We start from the raw sequence: 19,347 nt of genomic DNA, 5'->3' as shown, positions 1-19,347 counted from the left end.
CCCCCAATATGCTGCCCCATAGACTATGCCCCCATATGCTGCTCCATAGAATATGTCATATGCTGCAAAAAAAAACCCCGCCATACTCACCTCTCCTAGGTCCATCGCCGCTGTCTGCCGCTTCTTGTGTCAGTGACTGTTCAGCCAGCAGAGGGGCGGCGCACACTAACCGCGCCCCTGCTGCCTAAATGTCACTGACACAGGATGCAGCAGAGACAGTGGTGAGCAGCGATGGACTGGGGGACAGGTGAATATCGCTATACTCACCCATCCTGCCGCGTTCTCTGCAGCCTCGCTTCTCCACTGTCTCCCTTCCTGTCTTCAGTGGTCACATGGTACCGCTCATTACACTCATGAATATGCGCATATTCATGAGTGTAATGAGCGGTACCATGTGACGGCTGAAGACAGGAAGGGAGACAGTGGAGAAGCGAGGCTGCAGAGACCGGGCTGCAGAGACCGCGGCAGGACAGGTAAGTATGATCTTCTCTGACACCCCGCTCCCCCTCCCCAGCCGACCCCCAGGTATATGACCTGTGTAGAAGCCGAGAGGGGGACTTTCAGCCCAACAAAATGGGCTGAAAATCTTGGTTTATACACGAGGATATACGGTACATTCGACTTTTTGATTGCATTTTTTTTCTATGGTGTTCACTGTAGGGGTTAACTAGAGGGACAGCTTTAGGGTGAGTACACACAGTGCGGATTGAGCTGCGGATTTTTCCGTGTGGATTTGCAGGTAAAACCGCAGGTAAAGTGACCTGCGGTTTACCTGCGGATTGCCAGCGGTTTTCCCCTGCGGTTTAACACCTGTACAATGGAACCGGTGTCAAACCGCTGCGAAATCTGCAGAAAGATTTGACATGCTGTGGATTTAAAACCGCAGCAAATCCGCGAGGAAAAATCCGCAGCATGTGCACTGCGGATTTGAAATCCCATTGATTTGCACTGTACTGTTGCAGGGAATTAGCTCAGTGCTTGGCAAACAGTCAGGAGGCATGTCAGCTCCGACTCTGAGCTGGAGCATACATTACACCATACCTGGGTGACCCTGCGGTTATCTTTCACCTCGTTGTCATCATAGACCATTGGTACAATGCGATCTCTATAGCATTTTGCTTATCGGAGCTGAGCGGGATCACTTTGATCTATCTGGTGCTCAGAGCGAGTCTGCGCAATCATGATGCCGTACTTGTATGGTGATTTTCGGGATCGCACCTCCCACAGTATTGTACATGTGCGGCGGATGTCATGAACGGGTTTATTTGATTTGTAAAGATTCAGTCTGGAACAATTTTTAAGTAGCCCAATACCAGAAAACTGTATTTTTTATTTCAACGCCAGTAAAACTTACAAAGGTAGCAGGTGCCAGGCTAATCATTGGAGCTTGACACTATGTTCATAAAATTGTTTTGTGATATTATAAAAAAAAGTATCACAATACATTTCTATTTAGAATATTTACAAGTTCTGCATTTTTAATATGTAGGCAATAACAGCTTTGTAATGCTTGTGTGTGCCAGCTGTACCATCTGTACTTGCAGTAGGGCCCATAATCTATGCTGAATAAAATATGTTCTGGTTTATTCAATATCTAACATCAACTTTTCTGCAGGGGTTTACCTTAAGCTCCACTGGATAAAAGTGGATGTATGACATCACTACACATTATAATTTCAGGTTCTAAGTTCCCCAGCTTTCTGTGGTTGCCAGCCCGGAGTTAATGCTTGATTTATGTATTAGCACTTCTACTCTTCAAGTATTATTGCTGCCAGTTCCTAAGTACATGACCCCTCATCTTTACATGTTACAATATTTGGATGTAAATTAGTAATGGAGCCTCTTGTAGGAATCCAGATTTCCTTCCAAACAGTGAAACTGTACAGACTGATATTTGTGAAAAGGCATGATATTCTGTACCACATACGGAGCTTTGACTGATTGCTCTCACTCTGGGCTTGTAATCTGAACACCCAGCACACAACGAACAGTTGGAAAAATAATAACCTTTCTTATACCTGCAGCGAGAATACTGGTGGGGAAGGATAGGAGGGGGATAAAAAAATTCTGGGGGTGGTTGAGCATTCATCAGTACATATAGAGTTCCAGACGCAACATTCCTCCATCTGTTAAATAGCTACCATGGACGCAGACTAGTCTCATACGTGCAATGTCAAGAAGAGCGACCTAGGGAAGAAGCTCATACCACTTCTCTTCTGCATTTCTATCCAAAACGTGTTTAATAATGCCTGCTATTGTCCCAGGTAGTATTTGAAAATCACTTTTGGCTAATGTTATCTTGGGTATGGATAGGGTTTTATGAAGAGGATGAGTCAGTAAGTGCTATAACGATTACAGAGTCCAGTAACAGATGACATGCCCAGACTATGATCCATCTTGACATGCCGAATAAATTCCAGACCTATGGATATACATCTTCATATGCGGAAGAATTTTTTACTTATGGAGAATTCGGCTATCCACCTACATCAAAATTTCCACTGAGGCATCAAACAGTCATAGAAGAAAAATGAATCTTCTAAAGGCTTGAGCAGATGTTATGGCCTATTTTTTAACATATGGAAACATCAGGCTTATTTGTATGCATTAATGTTGTCAAGGACAGGTCCCAAAATAAAAGACATGTGAGGACCATTTGAATTTGCACATCCCCCCCTACCTAAGCCCGGCCAGACCACCACCTCATGTAAAAAATCTCTAGAGTAGCAAGAAACTACCTCTAATGCATGCAGTACCATTTAAAACAGGGTTCCCCAACTCCAGCCCTCAAGGCCCACCAACAGATCATGTTTTCAGGATTTCCTTTGTATTGCATAGGTGAAGCAATCATCACCTGAGCAATACTAAGGAAATCCTGAAAACATGATCTGTTGGTGGGCCTTGAGGACTGGAGTTGGGGAACCCTGATTTAAAAGTTTGGACACACCTGTTTGTGCAAGAAATTGAGCAAAAATTGTGCGACTTGATGCTTTCATGCCAATTTAATACAGTATAATGACCCCACATCCACCCACACAAAATAAAGACCGAACAGCCCCCCATAGCATAATACCTTCTACAGTCACCCACACACATTGTAAATTCCTAGTGCCACCTAATACACAGCATGATTCCCCCACATTTCCCCAACACACAGTGATGCCCACAGTGCTCCCCCACACCTTATGATACCGACAGTCCCCCCCACATATTATGATTTCTAGAGTTCCTCCATAGTATGATGCTTCCACGTTGCCACCAACATACATCGAGGGGTCTTGTTTCCAAAACAATCAATTTTGGGGTTTCCGCTGTTTTAGAACCTCAGGAGCTCTCAAATACAACATGATGTCCACAATCTATTCCAGTCAATTTTGAGCATTGGAAACCTAACAGTACCCCTTACCTTCTAAGCCTTGTTATATACCCAAGTAGCAGTTTTTGACAACATATGGGATATTGCCAGGTTTGCGAAAAATTAGGTAAGGCATTTTGGGTTCCAATTTCTCCTATTTGCCCCATGTGAAAATTAAAAATTTGCAGCTAAAACAATATCTTAGTGGAAAAAACATGTAATTTATCATGTTTTCATTTCACAATTTCCTTATTTTCTGTGTAGAACCAAAAGTCCTGACAGCAATTTAGAATAATTTGAGCAGTGAAATTTTTAAAATGTTATTACTTCTGAGGGGTTTTTAGTACATTGGCCACTTAAAATCACTTCAAATCTGAATAAGTCAGTAAAAAATAGGGTTTTAAATTTCCTTCTAACATCGTAATAAAATAAAATAATTTGAAAAATGATTATGACAGAAATTAGACATATTGGAAATGTCATTTTTAAACTATTTTTGGTGGGATGACTAGCTGATTTAAAGATATAAGCATTCAAAGTTTTAAAATTGCATAGTTTTCTAATTGGTCATCATATTTCAGAGGTAAAGTACAATATGTCACCAATAAATAGTCTCATTATTACTGTGATATGTGGAAACATTTCATAGTACTTGCCACACAAAGTGATACATGTCAGATTTGAAAAATGGGAGTCTTTAATTAAAGGTAACCTGTCACCATTTTTCCATTTTTTTCCAATAAAACCTAAGGCCACCAGCATTCAGCCGCATGTGACAGCATTCTATAATGCTGTATTTATGATTCCAATTTGTCCTGCAAAGCAAAAAAAAGACATTTATTATACTCACCAACGTGTTGCTGGTCTTGGACCTTTGCTTCCTTTGTTCTTGTGATGCCGTCCTCCTTCTGTGCTTCGTGTAGATGACGTGTCCTTCAGTAAGTCATCCTCACAGTGTTATCCTTCGCGCTTCTGCACAAGCGCAATTCTCTCTGCCACATGGCAGGGCAAAGTACTCCATTGCGCTTGGGCCGGGAGTAGACATAGGAAGTATGATGTATCATAAAGACAAAGCACAGAAGGAGGACGGGATAGCAAGAAGAGAGAATGAACCAAACCAAGACCAGCGACGCCCATTGGACCGGACCTCCCTGTAGTCGAGTATAATAAAAGGTCTTTTTTTTGCCTTGCAGGGCAAATTGAAGTCATATGTGCGGCATTATAGAATGCTATCACAAGGGGCTGAAAGGTTATAGCCATATGTTATATCGGAAAAAATAGTAATAGGTTAACTTTAAAGTAAAAATTGGTTTCATCACTAAAGGGCTAAATCAAATATTAATATGGCTTCAACAGTGCTATTATAATTGAGTTTTAGAATCAATTTTCAGAAGAACATGAAATAAACATGAACACCCAAGCTTAAGGATACATTATCCTCTATATCGTTTGTCATGAATAAGACATTGCTATTATGATTACAAAATTAATACAAGTTTATATAGCACAAAAATATGCAAAAATTGCATGAATATAATTGTCGTTGCTGATACAAACTCTAAAGAGCGTTCTAAGTCCCACTGGGCAGAAATATATATTATCAAACTGCGGTGCCGATATTTGATATTTCTATGATGGTTTTAATTGGGCTTTGTATGGGGTCATTTACTTATGGAAAGGTTTGTGTATCATGCTGATAATCAGGCTCTATATGGTATAACTATATTTGTACTACATGACCATGAAGGGGAGGTGGGCTCAGAAAGATGGAACCTAATGAGGCACCAGCCATTGTAATCCTGTTTCTGACCATATTCTTACATTGTGTCTCCCACTCACACACCAACTCCACACCTCACCCCCTATCTGTCGTAGTCCCACAAGGTTCAGTCCTAGGGCCCCATACTTCTCCATTTACACCTTCGGCCTGGGACAGCTCATAGAATCTCACGGCTTTCAGTATCACCTCGATGCTGATGACACACAGATCTTCCTCTCTGGATCAGATATCACCTCCCTACTCACCAAAATCCCACAATGCCTGTCTGCTATTTCATCCGTCTTCTCCAATAGATTTCTAAAACTTAATATGGACAAAGCAGAATTCATTATCTTTCCCCCATCTCACTCGACTTCACCAAGAGACATATCCATTAAAGTAAATGGCTGCTCACTCTCCCCAGTCCCACAAGCTCGCTGCCTCGGGGTTATCCTTGACTCTGATCTCTCTTTCAAACCACATATCCAAGCCCTCTCCACTTCCTGTCGACTTCAACTCAAAAATATTTCCCAGATCCGCACATTCCTCAACCTAGATTCTGCAAAAACTCATCATCTCCTGCCTTGACTACTGGAACCTCCTGCTCTGTGGCCTCCATTCTAACACTCTCACACCCCTCCAATCTATCCTAAACTCTGCTGCCTTGCTAATCCACCTATCCTCCTGCTCATTTCCAGCCTCTCCCCTCTGTCAATCATTTCACTGGTTCCCCATTACCCAGAGACTCCAGTTCAAAACCCTAACCATGTCATACAAAGCCATTCACAACTTGTCTCCGCCATACATCTGTGACCTCGTCTCCCGGTACTTACCTCACCTCTGATCCCCATAAGATCTCCTTCTCTACTCCCTTCTTATCTCCTCTTCCCACAATTGCATACAAACTTTGGAAACCTTCAAAAGGAACCTGAAGACCTACCTCTTCCAACAAGCCTACAACCTGCAGTAACCACCAAACCGCTGCATGACCAGCTCTGCCCTCACCTACTGTATCTTCACCCATCCCTTGTATATTGTGAGTCCTTGCGGACAGGGTCCTCTCTTCTCCTGTACCAGTTGTGATTTGTATTGTTTAAGATTATTGTACTTGTCTTTTATTATGTACACACCTCCTCACATGTAAATGCCAGGGAATAAATGGCTCTATAATAGTAATAAATAATATTAATTTTAAAAACAATCAGTTATATACATGAAAATTTTATTCTATGATGTATTACTAAATTTCGCACATGTGAATTTTCTGGCATACATAGTGCATGTCTTGCCATGGTGAAGAAGACATGTATCCTTTTTGAAGGATGCTAACAGTAAAGTTATCTCTTTTCCAGCAATATTACAATCCTTAGTGTAGAGCTACAGTGTCGCAATGGTTCCTCCACATTTCACATGCAGATCTCAGAATTCCTGTAAAGTATGCCAGAGGTGTTGGGAATGTTTATATGCAATACCTGTGCTGTGTATCTGAAGATTTAAGGATTTAGTTTCCAGTCCCCTCAGTCTGGCACTTTTCACCTGCATAAAATCCCATTTTATAACACAAAGGAAAAAGAAAATAAAACCTGCGATAAAAAAGAACAGGGTTTGGAAATTTCACAGGGCTTTTAGGCTCCTTTTATTGTTCACTTTATATGAATGTTCCTTTTAAAGCTAAAAATCGTGAAGCGCAGAGAAAAACAGAAGGAAAGATCTTTCTATACATGCACTTAACATATGCAATAGCAGGTAGTGAAATGTCTTCCATACGTATAGTCCTTCCAGATCAATGGAAATGTTTAGAGAGAGGTGTTGAAATGTGACTTACAAAAATGAATAAAGGCACCAAAAGCGAAATCCCCAATGCCTAAATGCAAAAACTGGTATTATACAGTCATGGCCAAAAGTATTGACACCCCTGCAATTCTGTCAGATAATATTCAGTTTCTTCCTGAAAATGATTGCAAACACAAATTCTTTGGTATTATTATCTTCATTTAATTTGTCTTAAATGAAAAAACACAAAAGAGAATGAAGCAAAAAGCAAAACATTGATCATTTCACACAAAACTTCAAAAATGGGCCGGACAAAAGTATTGGCACCCTCAGCCTAATACTTGGTTGCACAACCTTTATCCAAAATAACTGCGACCAACTGCTTCCGGTAACCATCAATGAGTTTCTTACAATGCTCTGCTGGAATTTTAGACCATTCTTCTTTGGCAAACTACTCCAGGTCCCTGATATTTGAAGGGTGCCTTCTCCAAACTGCCATTTTTAGATCTCTCCACAGGTGTTCTATGGGATTCAGGTCTGGACTCATTGCTGGCCACCTTAGAAGTCTCCAGTGCTTTCTCTCAAACCATTTTCTAGTGCTTTTTGAAGTGTGTTTTGGGTTATTGTCCTGCTGGAAGACCCATGACCTCTGAGGTAGACCCAGCTTTCTCACACTGGGCCCTATATTATGCTGCAAAATTTGTTGGTAGTCTTCTGACTTCATAATGCCAAGCACACGGTCAAGCAGTCCAGTGCCAGAGGCAGCAAAGCAACCCCAAAACATCAGGGAACCTCCGCCATGTTTGACTGTAGGGACCGTGTACTTTTCTTTGAATGCCTCTTTTTTCTCCTGTAAACTCTATGTTGATGCTTTTGCCCTAAAAGCTCTACTTTTGTCTCATCTGACCAAAGAACATTCTTCCAAAATGTTTTAGGCTTTTTCAGGTAAGTTTTGGCAAACTCCAGCCTGGCTTTTTTATGTCTCTGGGTAAGAAGTGGAGTCTTCCTGGGTCTCCTACCATACAGTCCCTTTTCATTCAGATGCCGACGGATAGTACGGGTTGACACCGTTGTACCCTTGCACTGCAGGGCAGCTTGAACTTGTTTGGATGTTAGTGGAGGTTCTTTATCCAACATCCGCACAATCTTGCATTGAAATCTCTTGTCAATTTTTCTTTTCCGGCCACATCTAGAGAGGTTAGCCACAGTGCCATGGGCTTTAAACTTCTTGATGACACTGCGCACGGTAGACACAGGAACATTCAGGTCTTTGGAGATGGACTTGTAGCCTTGATATTGCTCATGCTTCCTTACAATTTGGTTTCTCAAGTCCTCAGACAGTTCTTTGGTCTTCTTTCTTTTCTCCATGCTCAATGTGGTACACACAAGGACACAGGACAGAGGTTGAGTCAACTTTAATCCATGTCAACTGGCTGCAAGTGTGATTTAGTTATTGCCAACACCTGTTAGGTGCCACAGGTAAGTTATAGTTGCTGTTAATTACACAAATTAGAGAAGCATCACATGATTTTTCGAACAGTGCCAATACTTTTGTCCACCCTCTTTGTTATGTTTGGTGTGGAATTATATCCAATTTGGCTTTAGGACAATTCTTTTTGTGTTTTTTCATTTAAGACAAATTAAATGAAGATAATAATACCAAAGAATTTGTGTTTGCAATCATTTTCAGGAAGAAACTGAGTATTATCTGACAGAATTGCAGGGGTGTCAATACTTTTGGCCATGACTGTACATGCCAGTCTTAATGAAGGCGCATTTTGGAGTAGAATGAGCTTATGGTAACTCTGTGTGTCACGCACAGTGTAGGAAAGACTAAGTGAAACATGAAGGGATGAGGGGAAGAGAGCACAACACTAGGGAAAGGGAGTGGGGACTCGTAGGCAGATCTAAAGTCACCCTGTCTGCCTTAAACATCCATATATAGGTTCTGCACCTATCACCGAGCAGGAACCTAATCCCTGCCTGACCCTGGCAATAAGCCCTGCTTAGGGAAGGACAGAGTTAGCACTAGTCAATCCCCCCTACAACTAAATACAGCTGGGATAGAAAAACAAAGGGAACACTTATCTTGAGTAGAGTCAGAGAGGTAACACAGACGTCCTCCAGCAGCACCAAAGAGGAAGATAGCCGACTGCTATAGCCCCAAGCCTCAACAGGGAAAATGGAAATATCCATGGTGATTCCCAGAAGCAGACAAGAGACAGCAGACAAGAGGTCTAAACAACCAGTCCAGGTGTGTCAATTAGAGTCGGGGGAGGTTGCCACTGGGTCCCAGACTCAGAAGGACTAGGAAGGCATCTGCAAAGCCAACCGCAGAGTCCTTCTGCAGCCAGATGCTGTGCAACTGTCTGCAGCCTCTGACACACCTGTGACAGTGTGTCTCTGGAGGGACTGGAGTAATATTTCTGGAGTAAGGAATATCACCACCTTTGCGAAATTTCACCCTCTCCAACTCTTACCCATCTCGGCCCCTTTTGTTGGCCGAGGAGCTTCAAACTGACGTGCAAATGCCAAAGGTTGCATCATTTCAGGCCAAATCCGCATTGTGCACACATTTTGCGACTATTTGAAGTGTTTTACATCAGTCTTCTTGTGTCAACACTTTGCTATATTGGCCACTATGTGTCTTCTTATGTGGCTGAGGGTCCTTCAGACAGCTGACTATGAGTGCAAATCCTACCTATGCTTCTCCTATGATCTCTGCCACTGTTCATCTCTCATTTAGTCCCCCCCATCTAAAAAAAAAAAAAATAAGAAATACATTGACTGAGAAGTAGCTTTGGATGTTTAATTTGACATTTAGCTTTTTCCATACTAAGATTTCACTTTGACCGTCTTTCCGTTTTTCAATAAATTGAAACAGAAAGCATGACAAATGACCACATGTATTTTTATACATAGTTTCCATTTACACATTTCTTTCCTTTTTAAGCTTAAAGAGAAATATCAAAAGCTTTGCTGTTTTGCCTAACAAGTAACAATTCATTGTATTTGCTAACAGAAAATTCTTGTTCAAATCTACAGGGCAATTAATGGAAAAGTTTCTCTAACTTTTCTGGTAAGCCTGACTAATCAGATACCATATATACATATATTTGGAGGCCTTAATGGGTTAATGGAAGACTATTGTAAGAACAACAGCCAATATTTTTATCAGAAAAAAAGTAATCTGTCACACTATTATAAACAATGAATAGCAAGTAGGGCCTAAACTTTCTCAATTTTATTACCTGTGACTGCATCTGACCAGGACTATATTACGTTCTGTAAGTAATATCCAACCATTGAAGGTGGGATGTTCAGCCATTGTATTTAGGCCTGTTAGGTAAAAGTTGTCTTTGGTTTGAGGACAAAGCCATAGCTAGGCTTATTTTAAAGGAAATGTGTCACCGGGTTTTTTTTTCTACCTAATCTGAAAGCATCCCCCTGAGGAAGCAACACAAGCGAAACGCGTGTTGGAGATGCAGGTTGCTGTACTGCTGTGACTGCAATAATGGGCACTTACCTTTTACTATCCTAAATCTGCTTTGCATGTTATTGAAAGACTATCATCTTTGCAGCTTGCAGTGTAGTACTGAGGATATAGACTGATTTGCTATTCGGATTACAATAACGTGCACTTATTTATCATGATTCGAAAACAATCATACAAATTTCTCCAAAGTGATAGATGCAAGTTTCTTCCCTCTGCAATTTAGCAGTGGTATGTTGATGGTTTTTGCTCAGCTGTACAATTACATGTCATATGAATATTATTTGTTAAGATATAAATGACTGATGTAAAAATACCTTTTAGATATGCTATAACAGGTACTCCTTGATGATCATACATCATGCTAATTTTCTCTGTTGATTTTTAGACAGTTTGTATATAGGCATTAATTCTAGCCTTCAATCTGAGATTTTTTTTTTCAATAAATCTATGTATGTGCCCACTCATCCTTGTTGTTTTAATGTATATTTAATAAAATCAATTTTTTAGAGGTAGCATAGACTCTCGGATCCATTTTTACATGAAAGCCGCATAATGTAGGGAAAGAAACCCTGATAAGAGTGATGTGTCACTTACTGGGCTTCTTAGTGTAGTTGTTATAAAATCAGTGCTTTATCAGTAGGAGATTATCACTAGAGGACTAGTAAATCAGCTACCATATAGTTCACCCATGTCTCCACCACTGATAGGCAGCTTTATACCTATGCACAGTGTACACAGAAAGCTGCCAATCAGTGGTGTGGGCGAGGTTATACAGAGCTCAGCATTCTGAGAACTGCTAGATCTGCAGCAGATAAAACAGAGGTTTTATCAGAACTGCAACCAGAGCTCAAGTAAGTGACACATTATTGGAATCAGGGTATCTGCCCATACATTATGCTGCTCTCATATAAGGTAAAAAGCCTGGTGACACATTCCCTTTAAACATTTAGTTTGCTAATTTAGCAATGGATCTAAATACCCTAGGCAAGGCAAAGTTGCTTTTGGTGGCCCTAGGTTCTCAGGACCCCGGGCACATGACTCAGCTGGCCACCTACTATACCATTGATCAGGCAAGATTTAAATTAATGCATGGGTAAACTATACTAATCGCGTTTTAGAGGCATGTGGGTCAATTGTAAAGTGAATACACTTAGCATTGACTCTCTGGTGGCATCTAAGCATATGTTTAGCCACGGTTCATTGATCAGGCAGTAGGCTGAAAATAGACTGTGACTTGGTCACATCTAAATCTGGAGAGACCTCTTTAGCCTGAGGCATGTCATTTCTCTCATCATCACAGGATGGAGTGCAAAGAAAAATGCTTGATATTCAAAAAAAATGTTCAGGCCTGTACTAGGTCCATGACCTTGATGATGCACGCACCCTTGTGCCATGGTCATCTTTCTCTATAGCACACAACTGTGCAAGTAACATTTTCTGTTTTCTAAATCTTGGATTAACATTAAAGTATGGCCTGAAAGTAAGACTTGGAATCCCAGGATGTTGTCTCCTCTGGGTGGTCAGTGACACTCAGTGTGGACAATTGTGGACAATTACATTAACTATTCACCAGAAATATTTCTGTGGAAGCAGAAGATAAAGTTTGGGGAATCCAGAAGGTGAGATTTAGATAATCCATACATGTTTAGGAGCTGCTGAATGTAGAGTTTGGGAATGCAATGTAATGTGGTCTACTTGTGGCTGAGGAACCATTTCCTTCAGATTTTGGTCAAAATTGCAAGGCTTTGAGGGAAGGTGCTGAGTGCTGTCGTCCTACGATAAGCCTGGTGTATTGTGTGAAATAGGATTGTCACTTACTGAACTTTCCATGAGACCTTTTCTTACACTCTACGAGATTTGGTTACGGTTTCATAATTTTGTCTAAATTCAAAATGATATTTAAAACCTTGTAAAACCAGAAACTGGCAGAAGATCCCGGTGATCAGCTGTAACCCTAATGTCCTGGCGGGGAATATGTGCCACACACTCGTAAAACACATCATAGGAGGAACATTTCTGAGATTTCTCACATTTTCACAGGTTTAAAGTGCCGTAATTCAAGCTGCTTTATTAAAGAGCCGCAGTCGCACAAAGGGATTTGGTGGAACAAGAGAAAGGAAAAATGAGAAATCACATAATTTTCTGATGAGTGAGCATTATACTCCTCCAGGACAAAGGTGCACAAAATATTTTATGCTGTGCGATGGAAAATGTGCCACGAAGAGCTCAGATTGCAAAATGATTGAGCAAAGTAGGTGTAACAATGTCGCGCCCTGTGGTATCGTGAGAGGTGTTAGTGAATGCACGTAATTCAGTCATGCTGTCATAGTCGCACAGGAAGACACCTGCACGAACGGTCTGGAGATTCACGCTTTCAGTGTCTAAATTCTCTTTGTTTGCTTGTGATGGACATCACATCTGAATGCGAACAGCTCTTGTTAATGAGGCACATGTGGGCACTACCACTCACATTTACTCACGCCTGTGCAATTGTAGGTCAGTGCCCAGATTCCTCCATAGCACAGGCTATGTGATGCGCCTACAGTGGACATGCTAGGATGCCTTCAGGAATGTCAGATGAGCATGTCAGATTAATAAAAGCATGGCAACATATGGCTTTCTCCATTAGATAACTCAACTCACACTTTAAGATAATTTGGAATCCTTAAACACCTGTCTTAAAAGGCTTGAGGAATAATTGAAGCAACGTAGGCTTGCATGAATAGAAATTATTTCATGCTGCTCCCAGATTAAGCTATCAGCCTACAGAGCTGTTATTCGAAGGGAATTGAGCATTACCATAAAATTAAGTATCTAAGTTGTCCTCCTGCGGGATGTCTTAATATCCTATTCAGCTATCAATGAATTATCTCTAAAGGACTTTACAGTGTTAAAATAGCATGACTGCTTTATTGTCAAAAACAGTACATGTAATACATGTCCATAAATGTTATTACAGCCATAAAAGAGCACTCTCATTTTTATGTTTTTATTAAATGTGTGTATACATACATGTAATGTTGTGTGACTGTATTAATATAGTCATCTACCGCCACCTTCTGCGGGACCATGACCGGTCTTCTCCTCTTCTCAGTGACATCGGTGCTCTGCAGACTGCCACACTGAGCTCTACATGACTTGGAAGTGGCTTTCATAATGTAAGCCTTTGAGCATCAGAAAGCGGCACCGAACGTGGCTCCATGGGTTTACATTGTAAAAGAGACTTCTGGCTCACACTTCGAGCATAGAGTTAGCCGGATAGTCTTCAGAGCAGTGACAACACTAAGGCTACTTTCACACATCAGGTTTTCGGCGTCAGGCGCGATCCGGCATCGTGCCGGAATGCCGGATCCGGCAAATGTTTTGTAAAACCTGATGTGCCGGATCCGGTTTTCTGCCGGATCCGTCTTGTTCTTGACAGACAAAACCGGATCCGTCTCATCCGGTTCATCCGTTTTTCTATCCGTTTTTCGACGGATTACGCCGGATCTGGTTTTTAAAATTGACCCTTGTGGCCTTCCGAACGGGATTGGCTACTGGAAAACTATATATAGCGTGTTCCTACAGCCCTTCTTTGACAGGTTGTAGAGGAGAAAGTGCAGGTTGGAGAGAAGAGCAAGTTACTGGCGAAGATGGATGTTGTCATTGGAAATATTACCACTAGAAGTTCTGTGACGGTTTCAGTAATGAGGGACAATTTTGCACTATACTTTATGTCACCTCTAGGCAGAGTACACTGGCAGGATGACAGAGTGTGAAAGATTTGTGCCCTAACCAAACTTGTGTACCTTCTGGACCAACAGTATATACCTTTGCCAACCAAAGTTGGCTATCTTGTCATGGTCTCTATTTTTAGCTTTAGGCCACAGGTGTGTACCTGGTTGTGCTTTATGCAAAGTATTTCACCTTTTAACAAAAGTTGTGTACATTGTTAGGAAATCACCAACAATAAACACAACTTTTCAGGTGAAATACTTTGCTTCAAACACAACCAGGAACACAACTGTGGCAAAAAGCTAAAATTTACCCACAGTTATATACCTGGTTTTGAATACCTTTTTACCTTTTAAATACCCTGTATTTAACCTTTTTTTTAAACATATTTCGCCGCAGAAAGAAATGACAGACAACCAGTGTAAACAATAATTTAACTTTTATTTAAAATATTTTTTTTGTGTAAACTGTTTTTAAAGTTAAAAAAACTTTTTTAATAAAGGTTTGAAACCAACCAAATGGGCATTTTTATTACAAAAAAAACATTATAACTCGGTGTAGTGTGGGGTGGAAATACTGCTGGAGGGGCTGCGGGACACTTCGACAATGGGAGTGTGGAGAGAGGACTGGGATCGTGGTGGGGAAGGAACAGTTAGGGTACGTGCACACGCTGCGGAATCCGCTGTGGATTAATCCGCACGGATTTTGCAAAAACCGCAGATAATCCGCAGGTCCAAAGACCTGCGGATTATCTGCGGTTTTGCCTGCGGTTTGGTCCTGCGGATTCACTATCTCCACAATGGTGGAGATAGGAACCCGCAGCGGTTTCCGCAGAAAGAATTGACATGCAATTCTTTCTGCGGATTCAAAACCGCAGCAAATCCGCACGGTTTTTTCCGCAGCGTCGGCACAGCGTTTTTTTTTTTCCCATTCAAATGAATGGTACTGTACACCGCAGCTAAAACTGCTGCGTGTCCGCAGCAGCCAAAACCACTGCGGAAACGCAGCGGAATCCGCAGCGTGTGCACACAGCCTTAGAGGTGATGGTGTGGAAAAAGCTACAGAATGGGTGGACATGTGGGAGGCAGAAGAGGTGGTGGGCGGTGGAGTGGAGGGTTGGGCAGGGACTGTAGGAGCAGATGATGTTGATGGAAAGTTGTATGGGGAAGGAGTTTGGTACGGGGAAGGAGTTTGGTACGGGGAAGGAGTTTGGTACGGGGCAGGTTGCTGGAAGTGGGGAGATGTCTGGTACTGGGAAGGTTGCTGGTACTGGTGAGGTTGCTGGTATGTAATAGGAGGGGGAGGATGGAAAGTGGCTGGAGGGGGTGCAGATGTAATAGGAGGGGGAGGATGGAAAGTGGCTGGAGGGGGTGCAGGTGGAGGAACTACAGTGGTGGGAGGTGGAGGTTGGGAGGTAACCTGCTGTAGAGCACCGTGGCACGAATGCATTACATGCATCTGCTGGGTAGGAGATAGTGTTGCCATGCGCTCCACAACAGACCTGAAAAAGGTGAGGTTTGGCGAAGATCTTGCTTCTGAATGCATGGTTTGCAGAAGTGTCTTCACCTCCAGAATGCTGGAGTTGATCTGCTGAAAGCCTGCGGAGATTTGCTCTGACAAGACTTTTAGACAGTTCTGGAAAGATGCATTCAGATGCAAGAACTCTGGCGCATAACTCTTTTCCTGACCCCTCTGCCGCTGCCGCCCAGTACCCGCAGGTGTACTAGAGGTGGCAGGGGCAGAAGGGTGGGGTAAAGGGAAAGCGATCTCCTCACCAGCAGCTTCATGTAATGTAGGCGGCCACGATGCTCCTGTGCTGGTGGATGGGACAGATGGGTCGAATGTGTGGGAAAGCTGGGAAGGTGCAGATGTACCGGGGCGGTCGAAGTGTCCCTCGGTGCCGGTCTCCTCAGGGATCGCCTCAGAAGGGTCCAATCGTGCAGGCTCCCGAGTGCTGCTCACCGTGCTGTGGAATAAAGAGAAAAAAAACTATTAAAATACTGACATGGTATGGCCCTGGCTGAAAAAAAAAAAGTTACATCTAACATTTTTTTTCACATGTGGTGTGTAATATTTACCTTCTAGTGACCATTGTTTCCCGGAGGAACGACAGGGCTTGTGCGTACTTGTACTTGCTCCTGCGTCCTCCAGATCCACTTGGGGCCCACATCTCTTTATTGAACTCCTTCTTGAAACGATCCCTCACAGACCGCCACCGATTCACAATTCTGTTCCCTGAAACAAGAAAGGAGTGGTTAGTATACAACATCAGTGTTTCACAAACTCCAGTCCTCATGGTCCCCAGGGGTCATGTTTTCAGGATTTCCATAGTAAATAGAAATCCTGAACACATGATCCGTGGGGACCACGAGGACTGGAGTTCGGGAAACACTGGTTTACATCAAGCAACCGGTACTGTATATACTTACGCTCTTTAATCTGGGCCCGAACATCGAGGTCCTCCCAGCGGCCCACAAGGAGCGAACAGATTTCCTCCCAGAGTCGTCGGGTAACGATAAGGTCAGCGTGGCGGCGGTCAGCCATATTCCAGAGCGGCTCCCTTTCTCTGACGAGATCGATGAGGTGGTCCACATCGAGTCCTCCATCCTCACCGTCAGAGTCGGGAGCACGCTGTGAAGGCTGTTAAAGAAAAAGACAAAAATAACATAATTAGCCTCCACAAAAGAAATGAAATAAAAAGTGCAAAAAAACAAAGCAAAAATATTTATACTTACACGCTGGTGACCGCCGCGTTGCTGTCGCCGACGACCCTGGGAGGCACTGCGAGGACCTCTTGGCCGAGCACCAGATTGGGAAGACTAGAGAAGAAAACAAAAAATGTTATGTCTTTGGATGTAGGCATTTGTTTGCTGTGTGTGGTCTGCAGAACATTGTTTTCTATGTGTTGTGTGTAGTGTGATGTTGTGTTTCTGCGTTTGATGCAAAAAACTTACCAATTGTGAGCCCACTCCAGGTGTCTGTCCACCCCTTCCTTCTTCTTCTGGGAGCTCCTCTTCATCTTGTGAATCCTGTTTTGAAATAAAAGGCAATGAATAGACATATATTACAGAGATGATGGATTTTGGAAATAAAAACTTACCGTCAAACGCTGACGATGCGAGGGAGGGCTCCCAGAAGATGATGTGCTGTCTTCCTGGTGGCCACACTCCATGCCTGTGGGTGGTGTTCCAGCTGCTGCCATTGCTGCTGCTGCTGCTGCTGCTGCATCTATTGGGCGGCTGTTGAATAAAGAGAAACAAAGGGCCAATGAATATCTTGATATTCAATAGCCCTAGTTTGGAGGAATGGGGGATTTGATAATTACCGTCTCTCATCTGCTGCTGGCCTCCCCTCCTCAGCATGTTCCATTTGCTGCTCCATTTGGGGTGGTGGTGGTGCTGATGGTGCTGCAGTGGTCTCCTGCCTTCTCCTGCTGTGCTTGGTTGCTTTCTTGGGTGGCATGTTGGGTGTGGCTGTGGGTCCCACTGTCTTGCTTTTATATATGTCTTGTGGGCAGAGCTACTGAGCATGCTCAGACCAAAAAAACCGGATCCGGCTTTCGCCGGATCAGGCGCATTGCGGCGCTCATAGGCTTTCATTGTGTGAAAAGACGGACGCGCCGGATTCGGCGTGTCCGGTTTTTTCGCCGGAGACAAAAAACGTTACAGTAGCCGTTTTTCCAGACGCCGGATCGCGACACATTGCCGGATCCGGCGAAAACCGGATGAAACGCATGGCCATCCGGCGTGATCCGGCGCAAATGCAAGTCAATGGGGGAGAAACCGGATCCGGCATTGCATTTCGCCGGATCCGGTTTCTGTCAAAAGCGCCGGATCGCGCCTGACGGCGAAAACCTGATGTGTGAAAGAGGCCTAAGAAGCGAAGAAGAATGGCACTGGACACTGGAGAAGACAGTGGTAGGTGAATATATTAATACACTCATACTACATTACTTATATATACACATTACATAGAAAAATATAAATGGGAGAGCATCTTTACATAGAGCTGACCTGCAATTCCAGACAGAAACTGATCACAGTTGTGGCACTGTTTCTCAAACGCAGCACACATATTTTACTAGTCTTGCAATCCCCTTTTATGATCCTTAGCAGGGAACAGATGCTGGTGTGACCACCACTAATAAAAGTAATAACATTGCCATTAGGATCTTTAAGTGACCATAAATAGGAAGTTTTATTGGGCAAATCCCTAGAAGTCACAAGTTTGACTAAAAACCCTGTATTTGTTATATAGCACTTGCTGATTACTGTCATGTTTTTTACTGCAGAGTATTTTTGCTAATTTGTCATTTTGTGTTCTCTTGTTGTGTTTCAGCCATTGGGTGGTGTGAGCATTGTCTGACCGACTTGTTCACACTTGTGCATGTCACATATGTTTTTAATCCGTTTTTTCCTTGCTCAGCATGGTTTGGGAGACCCCACCCCTCTCCTGTGTGACATGCACATAAAATGAGATGTCTTACACCACAAGCCCATATACTAGGAGGCGCCTGTCTGTATCCTGTTCATTTAGACACTGTTCACATGTTCAGGTTTTAAATACATTAGATAGGGACTACTTCGTGAAGGGTTACCGTGACTTGGTGAAGCGGCTTGGTATACGTTTTTTGCAAAAAATGTATTGACTTAATTCCCTGTATTTGTTATACAGCACTTGCTGATTACTGTCATGTTTTTTACTGCAGAGTATTTTTGCAAATTTGTCATTTTGTGTTTCAGCCATTGGGTGGTGTGAGCTTTGTCTGACTGACTTGTTCACACTTGTGCATGTCACATATGTTTTTATTTTTTTTTTTTTTTAGTGCTCCTCGACAGCAGAGTTAGCTGTTGTGAGTTCATTCTCTGGTTCACCAGTTGTGAGTTCTCCTTCCAGACTCCCTCTGGTGGTAACAGGAGGTAGAGAGGCTGATTTGATCGGTGGAAATCTGCCACCTGAGAATGAGGATGACGATTGGATCTCAGGAGTCTCAGATTGGATTTAAGACAGCCGACGCCCTATTCAGTTGCTGGTGATTCCTTCTGGCTTGTCTGCTCTTGGTTTTCAGCTCTGTTCCAGTCATCTAAAGCTGAGTTTTTCTGCTGATGTTCACAATTGATTTTGTTGGTCTATTCAGTTTTTTGGTGTGGTCAGCCAGCCCCTGCTGGGGGCTGTGCTGAATTTCCACTCTTATTTATCAGTATTTTGCCAACTGGCTTTTTGTCCCTTACTAGTTCGGTCTCTTTTTGC

The sequence above is a fragment of the Dendrobates tinctorius genome, unplaced genomic scaffold, assembly GCF_039654945.1.
Source record: "Dendrobates tinctorius isolate UK_male_01 unplaced genomic scaffold, ASM3965494v1 ptg000231l, whole genome shotgun sequence".
NCBI classification, from domain to species: domain Eukaryota; kingdom Metazoa; phylum Chordata; class Amphibia; order Anura; family Dendrobatidae; genus Dendrobates; species Dendrobates tinctorius.
Note: the sequence above shows the minus strand (reverse complement) of the source record.